Source organism: Microtus ochrogaster, chromosome 15 (genome assembly GCF_000317375.1).
Source record: "Microtus ochrogaster isolate Prairie Vole_2 chromosome 15, MicOch1.0, whole genome shotgun sequence".
In the NCBI taxonomy this organism is placed as follows: Eukaryota; Metazoa; Chordata; class Mammalia; order Rodentia; family Cricetidae; genus Microtus; species Microtus ochrogaster.
In genome coordinates, this window is record NC_022017.1 from 43,851,103 (window position 1) to 43,865,306 (window position 14,204).

The 14,204-nt window shown below is 48.1% G+C and overlaps 1 protein-coding gene across 1 annotated transcript in view; it reads right to left on the reverse strand.

Moving 5' to 3' along the window:
* Positions 1-12,308: 12,308 nt before the first annotated feature.
* Zhx2 (zinc fingers and homeoboxes 2) overlaps positions 12,309-14,204 on the reverse strand; it is a 137,663-nt gene continuing 135,767 nt past the window's right edge. Inside the window, exon 4 of the mRNA XM_005354596.2 lies at positions 12,309-13,612. The gene's annotated coding sequence lies outside the window, so the exon portion shown is untranslated. The remainder of the gene's footprint in view (positions 13,613-14,204) is intronic.

Sequence of the window (14,204 nt, forward strand, 5' to 3'; positions counted from 1 at the left end):
CCATCCATGCATCCATCTATATATCCATCCACCCATCCATCTGTCCATCCATGCATCCATCTATATATCCATCCACCCATCCATCTGTCCATCCAGCCCATCCATCCTTCATTTAGTTTATTAATATATATTAAGTATCTTACAGGCCACCCAGTGCATGAAGGCGCAAGGGCTACCAAGGAGACTAGGTTGTCTCTTTCCTTTGAGGAGCTCTGCCTGGCATAGCCAGGGGATGGATGCAATAGTGGTAATCTGTATAAAGGGACATAGGAAAGCCGGAGTGATTGCCTCCCTTCCATGACAAGATAAGGACACATATTCGGCTCTACAGGTGACAGCTGTCAAAACAGCTGAGTATGACATAAACTCATGCCAGTGATCACAGTCTGGGATCACTTGCAAGATGCATGTATGTGTTTATTGAGGTGAGTGGAGACGTCTTGGGAGGTTAAAGACTAGCAAGATAAATACTCAAAGGCAATTGTATATTGTTTTTTTGGGCATTCGCAACATATAAAGCAGTGCTGAATTAATGTTAAGAAGTATGGCTACTGTCTTTGGCAAGAGAAAATTAAATGAATAGAACAGTAGTGACATCAACAAGTACCCCTCCCTTGCCACGAAGCTTCCGCTTGAACTTAGACTTGTACTTTGAATGTGGAGGAAGGGTTATCTCTCATTACTCTCATTCCGTGGCTAGTCTAAGTTCAACCACTGAGTTATCCCTTCAGCGTTTCCATTATGTTTTTGAGTTCTGAAGACCATGTGTTCCCTCTTCTTGCTTGAACTCAGAGAAGAAACTATCCCAATTTCTCATAGCTTAGGTCGGGGAGCCAGTCTTTAGCAACTTCAAGCGTCTTTGTGTCTACCAAAGACAACTTGAACAAATAGTTACAAAAAACGTTTGTTTAAAACTGCCCTGTGTCGGGGATGGGTGCGTGGGATGGAGTGATGGCGCTTATTGCTCATACAGAGGACCCAGCTTCAGTTTTCAGCACCTCCACTACAGTCCGCAACTCCAGTTCCTGGGGATTGGATACCTTTTGACCTTTTGTAGGTTTCTAAGCATGCATATCGTGCACATACATACATGTAGGCAAACACTCATTCACATAAAATAAGTCTAATTTGCTTTTTAAGATCTTGAGGCTAGAGGAGTATACTGGTCAGTTTTTGTCAGCTTGACATAAACCTAGATATACCTAGCAAGAGGGACTCTCGGTTCAGGAATCGCCTTTGTCAGATTGGCCTACGGGGGTGTCCGTAGGACATTTTCTTGAGTGCTAATTGATACAGGAGGACCTAGTAGCTTGCCCAGAAGACAGCATCTTATGGCCTTATTTCTTATCATCTGTCATTTAAATCCTTTCATTCCCTGTTCTCTGCTATTCCCTGGCCTCAGAGGGATGTTATGGATGTCCCTTCGGTGAGTGAACACTTCACAGTTACTTTGACCAGTCATGAGTCTTTGTATTAACCGTTGTTTGCTGCAAGAAACTTCAATAACTCAGAGGGCAGGACTACTCTGTAGGTATAAACATCCATATTTAGAGAGGAATTTGATAGCATATTCGTTTAGTAAAATAAGTAAAATTAGTAAAATAATCAGTAAGTTCATCGCTAGGGCTGTGACCTTCCCAGCCATGGATTTTGACCAGGCCCACAGTCTTAAGGCACGAAATACTACTTCCTGTGGACTGAACCTCAGATCCAATCAGAATGTAGCTGGTTACCCACATAACGGTAATAATGTTGTGGCTTGGTAAGACTTTTTTTTTTCCCAAGACAGTGCTTCTCTGTGTAACAGCTCTGGCTATCCTGGAACTTGCTCTGTAGACCAAGCTGGCCTGGAACTCATAGAGATCCGCCTGCTTCTGCCTCCTGAGTGCTGGGATTAAAGGCATGTGCCACCACTGCCCGGTTAAACTTGGTAAGACTATTGATGACTCTTCTCCAGCTATTTGCATAGCAACTTCTGTCACTATGAAAGCTACCCTGCTCAACTCCATCCCATTTCTATGTCCTGTACCCAAAGTACATGGTATCTTCAGTAGTAAGATCCTTCCCTTCTAGTTTTAGTGGGCAATCAGGAGCAATGGCACTAACCTGCATTGTTTGGAGGCCTCTGGTGCCTTCCTGGCCATCAACTTCTAGGGCAGCATCCTACCCTTGGCACTTAGATTCTGCTGAATAGCTCATGTCTTCTGGATTGCATAATCCACCTACACAGGGCACCCCATTTAATAAAAACAAAACTATTTTATTCTTGAAATTATAATTATAACATTTCTCCCTTCCCTTTTTTCCTTCGAAATTCTCTTGTATACTGTCCTTCAGATTCATGGTCTTTTCTCCCCCACTAATGTGTGTGTGTGTGTGTGCGCGTGTGTGTGAATGTATATCTATATACATTCCTAAATATAATCTTCTCAGTTCTCATACTGTCATTTAAATGTATGTTTTCAGGGATGACCACTTGGCACTGGACAACCAATTGGTGTGTGTTGGGAGCAGTGAGACCCCAGATCCTGAATTTCATGTAATCCCCTGATCTGAGTGCCTACAGCTGCTCTGAGCACGAGACCTTCAGGAGTTCCTGATGGCAGGAGAGTGGTTTCTGGTGGGTTTGGCTGGGGCGTGGCTATGTCTATATAATCTGCCCCTGAACACAATAAAGGGGGCATTCTTGAGGAATTCAAGGATGACCCATGTCGCTGTCTCTCTGTCTGTGTGTATCTGTGTATTTTAGCCTCCAGCCCCCTTCCCAGAAGCTTGCCAACTGGGTGCTAGCGAACAGAGCGCAGACACTGGGGTGTGGTGCATGGCAGGTGTGCTCTTCCCTGGGGAGGGCCACCTTCTCCAGTCCCAGTTTCCTTCAGCTGCCTGTAACTCTTTAACTGCTGAGGCCTTGTGGTCTTTCCCCATCCACTTTGGCATGTTTATTGGTGTCTTCCTTGTTCAGCTCATGTTCCGGCAGTCATGATGGTGAGCCCTTATGGATATAGCTTGATATTACTAGGGGACACAATCTCACACCAAACTCCTGGGACCCCTGTCTCTTACAGTCTTTCCACCCTCCTCTTCCACACTATTTCCCGAGTCTCAGGTGTAGGAGTATTTTGCAGATGTAGCCAGTGGGACTGGGGTCCACAGCTGCATTCGAGGGATCATGGCTTTCTGTAGTAGCATTTATCTCTTGCAAAGAGAAGTTTCCTGGATGAGGGGTGAAGACTCTACTCATCGTTGGGTATAAGAACAGATGTTTAAATAGTTGTTAGGGATGATGCTGGTTTAGTAAACATAGTTTTAGTAAATTGTAAATTTAAAAAAAATAGTAAATTGTAGGTGGGTGTAGATTCTCCTCCAATGGCCATGACTTCACTAGAGCTGAGCAGTTAGCTAGGTTTCTAATACCAGATATAGTTTCCCCCTTGGTGAGTGGGTGTTAAGTCCAACTAGAGAGCTGTTGGATACATCCAAGACATGTGGACTACTACTTCACCCTTAGGGCTATTCGAACATTATATTTTTAATTAGCCTGTAAAGTAGTAGATTTCTATTGCTTCTTCCTATGTCCTTAGTTTTGGTTAACAGCCCCATCTCCTCCTGTGTCTCATCTTCCCCAGGTCATGTGTTTTTGGTTCCTGTCTGCTTCGTCTCTGGCAGTAACTGTAACTGTGACTCTAGCTATGTGGCATGGCCTTTCTCTGGGATCGCTCTCGTTCGGTTTGATGTTGCTCCATCCATTTGTTCCTTCAGCTTTGATGGTGGTGATGTGTAGAAGGAGCTGGTTGCCGAGGCTCGTGAGTGGAAAGGGTCCCTCAGATGGCTAACTCTAAAGCAGCATGTGAGTGTCCTGCCGGAGAGGAAGGCTAGACATCCCACAGCTAGGCAGCTTCTGGTAAACGATAAGGAAAAGAAAGAAAGACGAAGCTACTCGTTACGTAAAGCAGGGCCTCATTGGTCATGGCATAGATCTGAAATTCTTGGAGCTTCCTCATCCTTAGGAATCAGCAGGACTCTTCCTCCTCTAGTTGTTTCCGGTCTGTTTTCAGCCCTCTTCACGGCTCTTTGGGAGACCCCGTCCCTGCCATAGCCCTCATTCCTCTCAGTTTTCCGCAGACATGATTGTCAGAGCCCTCTGAAGGAGTGTCCGGCCTGGGAGTGTGTAGGGGAATCCCGAGGGAGAAAGTGTTCGGGACACACCCGCCGTGGGTCAGCCTGTTTCGAATGTGTGTGTGTGTGCGTGTCCGTGCACGGCTTGCAGCGTGGTAATCGGTTCCCAGCCGCGACGATCACTTGCCGAGGGACCGGACGGCTGTGGTTAAAAGCCTGGGCTTTGGTTTCAGAGAAACCTGGCCTGAAACCTTGCCTCTGACGCTCATTAACTGTGCAGCCTTGGGAAGATCCCTGAATCTGAGCTTGAAGGACTCTGAAGTCTGGGATGTCGTCCTCTAATGTGGGAAATTATGCCATTTCCCAATGAGGAGGATCAAAGTTATCCTGTTCTCTGGACATCCTTCCTTCTCAGAACAATATGCAACCACTCTGCCACACAAGGGAGCTGGAGGCACTACGCAAGACATCCCTCGGAGTGCATGTGGATTAAACACAATCCCTTAGGGAGAACGTCATTGCGCTAAGGCCAGTTCAGCCTTTGGCTTGGTTCTGGCGACGGCACCTGGAAGGTTCACCCACCTCTTCGGGGTAGAGGTTGCATCCAGAACGTAGACTGGGGGCAGCTGTCTTTCTCGAGCAGCTGGCGAAGTAACCTCCAACAAAGATCCTCTGTTTTATTTAACAGGCGCCACTGTGGCTGTAGCTTGGCAGAGGAGAAATGCCGAATGACATGCTCTGGGTTGAGATAAACAGTCCCCAACAGTCCGTGTTTCACTTTCCCACCCCGTTGCTGCCCTTCTTTAATTATACACTGTGGACCCAGGCTTCTCTGCGGTGCTCCAGGGGAGTTTGCTGACACTCTTTGCTCCTAAGCTTGAGAGCGATTGCCCAGAAACACACTCGGCTCTCTGTTGTCCCGTGAAACTCCCGCGAAGGCTTTGGTTGGGGTTGAGTGCTGCGATCTGGAGTCTCTGCTCCTCATGCTGGTCCAGGCTCCTGGAATGGCAGTTAAAAGGCCTAAACCCCTCATTTTCAAGAAAGGAGACAGAGGCTGAAGGAGGAAGAATGACTGATTTTCCCAGGCTTATGAGCCCCATTAGTGTTAATGCAAGGGCCAGGATTCCTGGACCCCTGACTCCTCAAGGCAGGTGAATAAGCATTGTCCCAGGCAGCCCGTGTGACACCCGCATCCTCTTCCATGCTTTAGTCTATCTCTTCGAGGCCTCATAAGGGTCCTTACAAGATGGGAGGCAGGATGAGCAAAGGTGGAGACACATAGGGTCCGTGGAAACGGGTAACAAGACATGCGCTAGGAACAGGCATGTGGCGCCAGCTGGTTCTCAGCTTCATTTCTCATCTGCTGGAAATTGTTCATGAGACTTTATTGAAAACGTGACCATATGGTCTGTCCTGGCAGCACAGGTCCACCAAGTGAAACAAGACTAAAAGGGAACTTATTTTTCTTTGTCTTCTGAAGAGACATTAAACAGGCTTCCCGTGTTTGGCACATGGTGACATGACTTACATAGTTTTCATGTGCCCTCTTCATTGCCTAGTTTCCTCATGCCCGGTTCTCTGAAGCTGCCCCCGCCCAGTGTCTACAAACCTCAACAATGACTGGCCCAGTCTGAGTCATCTGTATGTCTCTGGACTGTTGACTGAGGTCAGAGAGATGCTGTTATTGGCTAGGCCTGAGTCATATGACCTTCCATGGACAGAAGGGTCATGTGCTGTGTTGGTGCTGCTCCAGCCTTACACGTGGTAGTTAGAACAGGACTGCAGGAGACACACACAGGTGTGTGTGTGTGTGTGTGTGTGTGTGTGTGTGTGCTGTTATTAAGGGGGAACGGTAACAATGGGGAGATGGAGACCTGAAGGAACCTCCCAAGGAGACAAAGGCAGAGAGCTCTGATGTGCTAAGAAGTAAGTGCTGGTGCTGGTGGTTTCCCAGGGGTTCAGAAGGACAGGATGTCCTGAGAGCTGGTTTGGGTGGATCTCAGCCTTCAATCCAGCTTCCCCATGATCTCAGATTTTTTTTTTTTTTTTGGTTTTTCGAGACAGGGTTTCTCTGTGGCTTTGGAGCCTGACCTGGAACTAGCTCTGTAGACCAGGCTGGCCTCGAACTCACAGAGATCCGCCTGCCTCTGCCTCCCGAGTGCTGGGATTAAAGGTGTGCGCCACCACCGCCCGGCCTCAGATTTTCTTGTATTTGGTCTGGTGGAATTTAGGTTGGGTTTCTAGGAGTGGCTGAAATTTAGACAAGGAAAGGGGAAGTCGTGGACATTCCAAGAGGAAAGATTGTAACAGCCTAGAGACCATTTACCCATCAGCCCCCAGACAGAAGGACAGACCATGCACATAAGGAATCAGGGCATTTGGAGAGAATGACCTAATTCCAGGACTTGTGATGTAAATTCAGCTAAAAGAAGCAATCCCAAGGTAAAAAGACTTCAAACATACCTCCACTTACTTCCTACATGCTGTTTTACTTATATTGGGAAGTCCTACATTGGTTCTTCGGGTTCTTTCCCAATAAATGATCACATCTGCTTTTGTTTTTATAGAAACAGGGTCTTCTGGAGGCCCAGCGATCTTCAGATTTCCTACATAGCCAAAGATGACTTTGAATTTTTGATGATCTTAAATCAGCCTCCTGAGTCCCAGGATGACGAGTGTGTGCCACCATGCCTGGGTGCACGTGGCGCCAGGGATCTTGGTCCAGGGCTTTGCACATTCTGGATGAGCACACGGCCTTCTGAGTTGCATTCCCAGCCCCACATCTGGGCTTGAGTCGGGGTGACTTGGTTGTCAAAGCTGGTTGTTTAAAATTGGTGGTTTCTTTCTTGCGTACAGCTCACTGCTTGGAGCCTTATTCTTTAAAACCCTGAATGTGCCCTTTCATATCTGCTTGCTGGATCTTCCTTTGGTTTATTCACTTGGCAGATACCTACTAGTCCTTCAAACACAAATCCTGGAATAGGAAGCAAATGATGTCGAACTCATCTCCCACTTTGCAGGGGGAGGTGAATAGGTACACGCACGAAGGGAGAGATTTCTGTCATGCGGGGATGGTATTCAGGTGGTGTTATGAGGGCAGATATCAGAATGCTCCCATGTGAAGTTAATTAAACAAATACAGCATTACCTTGCTCACATATAAAGAAGTTTGTAAGCAGGAAACAGACATGGATTCAGCTGGTTGGGGTACCAGTCTCATGATCAGTTAACTTGTACCAGGTAGGAAAAGAGGAGAGAGGGTTAATGGCATCGGCTATACAGTGGTCTTCTGGCCATGTCTAGTAGCCACCTTAGCTGCAAAGGAAGTTGGGAGGTCAATATGCCCATTACTTGGAGTTGAATAGGCTACTGACAAGCATATTTATTTGTTTGGTTGGCGGGTGTGGGAAAGGGTTGGTGGGGCGATGGGAATGCAGAACCAAGCAGGATCCGGTGGCCTGTTAGGCAGCCTGTTTGGCTGGAACAGCAAGTTCCGGATTCAGTGAGGGATTCTTGTCCTCAAAAGTTGAGTGAAAGAGAAAATGTCTGGTGTGGACCTCTGACCTATGTGCTCGTGCGTGCGTGCGTGCAGGCAGGGATGCACGCACACACACACACAGAGGCAAACACATCTGCATGTACATGCACACATGTGTGCACACAAATTCAACATCAAACCACAAAGAGAGAGGAAGTAACTGTCAGCTAGGCAGCCAGCGGCACCCACGAGAGGCTTCATCTCACATTCCAGAGCTGGATTCATGAACGGGCTCTACCTTAAGTATTACGAAGCCTGCCAGGTGAAGGTAAGTTGAATCATTATTGCTTGCTTTAAGTGTGGAATGTGGCAGAATGTGGAATGGTGTGGATTTGACACCCTGAGTCCGTTCCACTGACGGACTGATCTGTTCCCCGGACCAGAAGGAACATCGGAAGAATTTGAGCGATGGATATTTTTTTGTGTTTGGCTTCTGCTATATGGAGGCAGTCGCGGAAGAGCAGAGGGTAGGTTCAGAATGTTTATTCCCCGGACTGTCTTCCCACTTGTATGTTATATGTCTTTACATGTCTGTTGTATGTCCTTTCAGGTCAGTACAAACAGTACAGTTTGTACAGCAGTACAAACCTGCTTCTGGTCCTTTGCTTTTCTAGCCAAGCTCGCTCCCTCCCTTGCAGTGGTTTCATCAAACCCTACAGATGCCTCTGTAAATAGTACTTTGAATCAACGACCCAGGACATCCAGCGCAAGTTCCACCTCTTTCCTGCAAAGATGTGGGCAAGAGTCAAATAGTCGGCATTTTTTTATGGGAGACGGGCTTAGAATGGTTGATGGAAAACTCATTTTCCCCTGTTAGAGTTGTGGTTCTTCAAAGTCAAGAGGAACTCGAGAGTGCTTCTTCCACTCTGTGGGATACCTGACTCAGATGCGTTCTGGAATGTGCTCAAGTACATTTTTATTCATTTGTATTGCCCTCCTCCCACCACCCCATGATGGTGCCCCATGGTTCATATGTATGTTCTGCGGTGAGGTGTTTAGATGGGCTCCAGGGAGCCCTCAGACGTCAGCAGGGGGAGGAGCGGATAGCACCCCTAGGTCAGTCCAGATTGAATTGTCGGGCTTCAGGGAGTTGTTATTCTCTAGGGCTGTGGCTGGAAGTGGTTGCACAAGTGTGCCAGATAAGTGTGCTCATGCCTGTTAGGCCACACTCAATAGCCTTTCCTTTCGCCTGCTTCTCCTCTCCAGGCTATTGGCCTACACTCTGAAGATAGGGTGATACGTGATTGGATTTACCACTCAGCCGCATGAATGCTGGAGGAGGTGGGGGTAGCTATCCAATGTCTGCAGTGTAGTTGCTTCACCTATGATGAGCATGCCAGTCCCCTGGGCACCCTGTCCAACTGCTGATGCTGGAGATCTTGGGACCACATTTGAATACTGATGACTTAGCCTTGTGTCATCCAGCTCAGTAACCACTAGCTGTGTGTGTCTCTTTACCTGCATTTTATCTCCCTTGCTTTTTATCTTGTGATCTGATCAGCCCATTAGAACTCAGAAGTTTTAGTAACAGAAACCCAGCTCCTGAGCTTGTTTGTTTAACACGCGTCAAAAGGGGAATGTGTTGGTTTTATGAAACCGCAAGGTCAGGGAGATGGTCTTAGGAACTGCAGACTTCAGGGACTAGATGTCCCTGCACCGTTTATTGTCACCTCTACCTCTTCCTGATGATGCTCCCTTCTTAACTTTTTGGGCCACATGTAGTTTTTACTTATACACTGACTTCCTCTCCTGCCAAGATCTCTGGGTTGCAGTGTTCTCTCCTACAGGGAAGAGGGAGGGAGGAGTGGAGAGGGAGGAGGAAGGGAGGAGGGAGGAGAAAGGCTCATAAGCCTCAGAAAGTTTACAAAGCTCTAGAGGTGGAGCTCCCTGAAGGCAGAAAAAGCAGTAAGCAACTGCCCTCTCAGCAAGATGAATAGAGTTCCAGTGACTCAGCTAGGTGATGATACGCCTGAGTTACCTCCTCCTGTAAGCAACCTCTATTAAACGTACTGGTTCGTCAAGCTAAACTTAGGAGGGTCCCTTTGTTTGGGTCTGTTGTTGGCACCCTAGCTTGGACGCACAGATATTTGTTCATATCTCCTAAAGAAAGTCTCAGAACCATATCACACTCAACATCCACACGGGGAAAAGCAGCCCCTTCTACCAGACCCTAACTGGTCCAGATTTGGTTTTACATGTGGCCCTGTATGTGTCTAGACACACTAGTGTGTAATGGCTCTCCCCTGGCTGGAAGAGGTGAGTCCCCATGATGGGCAGCCCCCGCCCTCAACAGAACGTGAAGAGAAAATCCCTTGAAGGAAGCGCTGGGAGTCCAGAGGGTCCACGTTAGCTAGACCCAGCGGCTGGCCACTCCCCTGCAGTTCTCTCCCACCACTTCAAGCACCTTGCCTGCCCCACTGAGCCTCTCTCTTAGGTCTGCCCTGCTTCAATCATGCCCACCGGAGAAACGCAGCTTGACACATTTTGTTGGTTGTTTGAAAGGACACAGCCATCTTCTGTGTTTTTCATTCCTGCCTATTATCAGGGCCTTTTCCCCTCTTTGGTTTCTACAAGACATTAGGCATTTGATGGTAGCTCCCACTGACTTGCTGGAAGAATTCCGTTTAAATTGCTTCCAAGTGGCAAGCCTAACTGCAAGGGTGGTAAATAGCAGGAGGGAAGTGCGGCCACCTGTGGAGATGGACTGGAGACTCTCATTAATGGGAAGGACAGGACAGCATGGGGGTGATGAGGGGCCAGGTGCTGGGAGCGCAGTGAGAAAGGTGGTGCAGAGACGAGAAAGAGTCAGAATGCCTGCCAATGCTACACCTCTTTCTCTCCCTCCCTCCCTCCCTCCGTCCCTTCTTCCCTCTTTCCCCCTCCCCCTCTATCTTTCTTCCCTCACCCATCTCTTAAATGCTATTATAAGTTGCCTTGGTCACGGTGCTTTATCAGATCAATAGAAAAAACGAGACAGACAGTAGCAGAACAGAGAGAGTTGACTGCAGGCGTTTTTGCCTTCCAGCGTGTGCCCTTAAGAAACATGGCCACCTCACCCTCACCTCTTGACACCCCTGGAACTCAGGAGGAAGAAAGATGCACATAGGCCAGGTGGAGACTCAAACCTATTCCCTTCCTTGTGGCTGGGCGTGAGCTTGTAGCTCCTGTTCTAGATTGCCTATCTTCTTATCTGGTTGGGGGGACACCCAGAGGAACCCCTCCTTAACTGTGACTCTCAATGCCTTCCCTCTTATCGGCCCCCAAAACCTCTGACCTCACCAAGCTTGACTTGTCACCATTTGTAGGTGGCATTTTGCAGGCATGAGCTGGCGGCCAGCCTATCTGGCACACTGCACTTTGGAATAAGAACTTGGCACTCCATGCTCCTGAAGGCAGATGATGTGGGAGTGTCATATATCAATCTGTTGATTTCATTGGTTAAGCAATAAAAAGAAACTGCTTGGCCTCATAGCTTAAAACATAGGTGGGAGGAGTAAACAGAATAGAATGCTGGGAGGAAGAGGAAGTGAGCTCAGAGACTCGACAGCTCTCCTCTCGGGGGCAGACGCCTCAGAGAGACGCCATGCAATGAAGCTCCTACCCAGGATGGACATAGGCTAGAATCTCCCTGGTAAGCCACCTCGTGGGCTACACTAGAAATGGGCTAGTCCAGGTGCGAGAGTTAGCCAAGAAGAGGCTAGATAGAAATGGGCCAAGCAGTGATTAAAAGAATACAGTGTCCGTGTAATTATTTCGGGGCATAAGCTAGCAGGCGGCCGGGGTGCTGGGGACGCAGCCCTGCCTCTCCTATTACTACAGGCAGAACATGGATTCTGAGGTACCATGAGTAGCTGGTAGCTGGCCTGCTGATGAACCCGCACTCCCCCCTTCTTGTGTAATGTGCTTCTTCCGTGTACAGATGTGGTATGAGCACTCACTCTCCAGTCTGAGGTAATGTGCCAAAATCACAGTTGATAGACGTCCACTCTGTAAATGGGGTTCTCATGTGCAATAAAACAGTAAAACAGAACACTGTTCCCCGAAACCATCTCTGGGGTGGTTCATCTCTTGTCGGAGGGCATCCCGGTAATGACAGCAACCACAACTGTGTCCCTGACAGAAACGAATGGGCTAGGTGATCTTCAAGACACTAGAGACGTTTTACTCAGTGAGGAAGAGTAGACGTCGACCTTGGCAAGTCTTGAATAAATTCTAAGTTCAGGATGACATTGGTCATGATTATCAGATTAAATCAAACACAATGAAAGTAGCTGGCAGCGGTTTACAGAACTAGGAAGGGAGGTGGGATTGAGGTCAGATGTGGCTAAATCTCCTTGTGGTTGATTGTCTGACTGTGATAGCCACTCCACTTTGCCCTGAGGGACAGGACTGCTCCGCCGCTGGCTCTGGACCACTTGGCCATTTTTCCTTGCAACCAGGTGTTACCATGCCTAGGATTTTGGCACAGGAATATAAACAAAAGGGATAATTTCTGTTTTGTGACTTAACACACACACACACACCAAATAAAAATAAACCTTAAAAAAATAAGGCCATAATGAATTGGCAATGGGAGGTGGCCAAGTCAGGAGTACAGGCTGAGGTCTCAGGAGTCAGTTAACAATGAAGAACAAGGAACAGAGGGAAGGGTTACAAAAATGTTTAGTCTTGGCTTTATTGAGTTACAACAAATGAGCAACGAGTTAGAAAAACTGCTTTTATTCAAACCCCCTAGCGTTTTATTTGTGCAGTGGACCCCAGTGGGGTCAAGGGGCGGGGAGTGGGAGAGGGGACAAGAACAGCAAACAGAATCCATGTCGTGACATTTATACGAGATATATCTCTTGGCTTTTCTTCTTTAAAAGTTAGGACTAACTAAAAATAAAAGTGCACTCAGGTATCTAAAATCGGTCCAAACACACACACTCACACACGCGTACACACACACACACACACACACACACACACACACACACACACACCCCAAAAAAAATCAGTTTATAGTGAGGCTTCGAGCTGAGATCATGTCAAATGTCACACCAGAAAAGGCAGCGAGGAAGAGCAAAGAAACCCAGAGACATTCACCTTTGTACGAGCTAGGCAGAAAGACGATTCTCTTCCCGTTTCCTAAGAGCAAGGATGGTGTCACCAAGGGTGGGAGCCCTTTCTGCTGGTATTTCAAAAAGATTTGTAAAAAGAGGGCAGCCACCTGTTCCCCAGGTTCCAAGCAGTTGAGAATCCAGACCCACCTCTTGGCACTGGGCTGAGAGGCAGGGTCCCCAAAAGGCAACTGGGGGGGGGGGCTGGGCATGGGCTTGGTGCAGAAGGCCTGCTATTTGTGAATCCATCCAATGTTGAGCCAGAGGACCAACCTCAGTCCTTCCCACAGAGACACCTCCCAAATGTCAAACTACCTTAAAAATAAAGAAATTCTTCCTACCTAAAATCCAGTAGCTACAGTGGCACTAATAGTAATGCTCCCATCCCCTCGTTAATAAAGTGAAAAGAAAAAAAAGAGAAAAGCAATGTGGTTAGCCCTCCTTCCTGGGGGAGGGAAAAAAAAAAAGAAACAAAAGCAAACACCTTACCATGGAAGTGGCTGGAAAAGGAAGTTGCCCTCGATTAAAAAGGTAACAAAATTCCCACATTGTATAAATCGGTTCCAGTATAGCAAGAGGTGGGGGCTGGGGCAGAGGCGGAGACTATGTACAGGGACTCATCGAAAAAACGCAGTAGTAGGACTTTGGCACTACAAGCAATTCCCACCCGGCCTCTGGGAGGGGCGCCGAGAGCTCCGGAGTTCCCGTGGCCTCCAGGCGCCGAGCGCCACGGAAGCGCTTGCACTCAGAGTCGCTGGTGAGACTGGTGAGCCGGCCCACAGACGCTGGGGCGGAGCTTTCTTCTCTCTTCAAAGCCAGAGCCCCCCCTCTGTCAGTGCGGAAGTTCAGACCAAGGGCCCTGGAGGGAAGACACAAACCAAAGAGATGTCAGAGAGAGGAGTGCCATTCCTTCGGGTGGAAAGCCTCTTCCTAGTCCTCCTGCGGCTTGGGGGGACTCTTTCCAAAGCCTGGACGGGTTTGAAGGAGGGACAGATGCCCTTCATGTCGGGCTCTGTCTGAACCTGAAATACCCCTGACAGACCCTCCTGTATTTGAACACATGGTCCCCAGCTCATGGTGCTATATTGGGAAGCGATGGCTACTTTGGGAGGTGGGGCCTGGAAATGACCAGGAAACTAGGGGAGGGCTCTTGGGGGTATATTAATCCCTGGCTGCTTCCTGTTCTCTCTGCTTTCCGTCAGTCACAGGCTCCCACTGCCGTCATAGTCTGCCATACCCCAGACCCAGGAACACAGCCCCAAGTCACCATGGCCTGAACTGTGAGCTAAACTAAACAATCCCAGTGACGTCATTCCCGCCAGGCATTTACTGCATTCATGCAAAGTCTCACTTACAGGGGCTCAGGAAATACTGCCTTGTTTTTCCAGGTTTAAGTGTCAGTTTAGAGCGTGGGTGGAGGCTGACAAGGTGTGTGTGTGTGTGTGTGTGTG